Source organism: Rattus norvegicus, chromosome 18, assembly GCF_021556685.1.
Source record: "Rattus norvegicus strain SHRSP/BbbUtx chromosome 18, alternate assembly SHRSP_T2T, whole genome shotgun sequence".
In the NCBI taxonomy this organism is placed as follows: domain Eukaryota; kingdom Metazoa; phylum Chordata; class Mammalia; order Rodentia; family Muridae; genus Rattus; species Rattus norvegicus.
In genome coordinates, this window is record NC_141551.1 from 64,952,222 (window position 1) to 64,954,605 (window position 2,384).

Sequence of the window (2,384 nt, forward strand, 5' to 3'; positions counted from 1 at the left end):
AAAGTTAGTGTGCGTACATTAGACTTTGTTACAACTCTCCACAGTGAGTGCTCTTTATCCTTCAGGGAGGACGCTTGTGAGTGAGTCAGAGGGTTTGTTCACAGCAAGGGTCCCCAGCCAGGGTGGTTTAGCCATCGCCAATTACATAGAGGCAGTTTTAGATGTCATGGCTTGTGAGGTTGGGGGATACGACTAGCATTTGTTGGCTAAGGGTCGGTCGGGGGTATAACTAAACACCTACGTTGCACAGACTAGCCTCTGCCATCTCAGATCGTCTATCTCTAAAACAGTGGTGGTTCCAAGGCTTCAAGCAGGTGTCCGTGACCACAGTGTTGGCAAGATTTCAATCTGGCATTTCTGCTCTCAATCCGGTATTTTTTCTATGCCCCCAAAGGGACAGCTTTCGCCATCAATTGGATGTGGAAGTACAGCCCGTTTCATTTTATGTTGTGTTCATTTTATTTCTTGTTTTCCTGAGCTACAGGGAAAAGGTGGAAATGATACCTTTAGTAGACAATGAAATGTTGCTATAGTATAAAACTGTTGCCAGTGGCTTGGGGAAGAATTTCAGCGCAGCCCTCCTTCCTCTCAACTCCTGCCAAGTCTGTAATATCTGCAGTTACACTTTAGGATAATAAAGGGTGATAAAATCGGGCTGTGCTCCCCAATCTTCAGGCTGAGTCAGACAGCATCTAGAACCATTCTGGAGAGAGAGGGAGAGCAGGGATAAATGATTGATTAGCATGTGTATGCATTCTCAATTATCGGTGGTAATGGCCCATGCACGGAATGTGGATTTGCCAAGGCTGCTGATAATCTGAAGCCCATTCGTTATTGAGGTTTGGAATACAGAACATTATTTTAAAGGGAGAGCCATTGATCTAATAATTACCTTCATTTTGAGGTGAGCTCCTGTAGTGCTTACTTTTAATTCCCTACATACACAGCGCTCTGAGGCAGGAGCGGCGTCCAAGACTATCCTAGTCAGGGAATGCCAGTAAAAATGAAACGTTGGAGCAGGAGGAGGAAAAAGGTGGATGGGAAGGATATGGCCCAGACATAGGAGAGCCAAGGGAGCAACTCAGAACATGTTTGAGAGTCCTGGTCAGAGCTTTCATTCTAGACACCAGCTCACTTCATGATTGTGTGCAAGACACTTTAAGTGTACCTCTGTTTCCTCAAATATAAACTGAGAGAGTTTTTGAGAATTTGAGAACTAAATGCATTTAAAAATATTCCCAGATCTTTGAATGACCGTGTTTTTCAGTTGTTAACACAATTCCAGAAAGTGCATGTGTAGTGATATGTCATCTCATAAGGAAAAAAAAAAAAGAGAAGAAAAAACAATCACAGACCAGCAATGATCACACTGGTCAATTTGTATTTTAAAAGTGTTAATACATAGATATATTAGTGTTCTGTCTATAGATAGCGGGGAAAAAAATCTGAACTCCTTTTTCTCACTGAGGAAAATGTAGTTACTGCTCAGTTGAGGAGCACACTGATACAGAAGATCACTTCCAAACAGAATATAAGGAAGAGAAAAGCAGTTTGCCTCTAGGAAAAGAGTATTAGGAAGCTAGATAGGAAAATAATTTTATATTAGAGGAAACTGAGGTACACAGAAATGGGGTGTCAAAAAGCCGTAGATGTGACAAGCAGGTCTGTGAGGTAGCAAGAAGGATGGGGTCTCTCTGGACTCGGCTCTTCTTAGAGAATCACGATTAGATTGTTCTAGTGGCATAGTTGCGTGATGTGGTGGTTTGAAGATGTTTGGCCCATGGGAAGTGGCACTATTAGGAGGTAGCATTATTGGAGGAGGTGTGACCTTGTTAGAGGAAATGTGTCTCTGTGAGGGTGAACTTTAAGGTCTCTATGCTCAAGCTCTGCTCAGAGTGGAGAGAGAGCCTCCTCCTGGCTGCCTTCAAATCAACATGTAGAACTCTCAGCTTCTTCTCTAGTACCACACATCCAACTATGATGATAGTGGACTGTAAGCCAGTCCCAATTCAATGTTTGCTGTGTAAAAGTTGCCTTGTTCACAGCAATAAAACCCTACCTAACACAGAAGTGTGTCTCTTCACAGCAATAAAACCCTAACTAAGACAGTGCCTTCCACTGGGCCCATAGAGGAAGGTTCCTAGAGGTTTAAAAGTATAAAAAGCTGCCCAGATGGCAAAGACTGGGCTCACTGTCCTGTTAGGACAGAAGGGGGCAGTGGGCTGACCTTGTGTGGTCCAAGGACCAAGGTTTACAAGCTAGCAAATCCTATGGAACAAGTTGGCTCAACCCAGAGGTCAAAGATGTCAAATGGATAACACTGGAGTCCATGTTTGGGCAGATCTATGTCCTCTGTGAGATCCTACTAGCAAAAACATCACTGT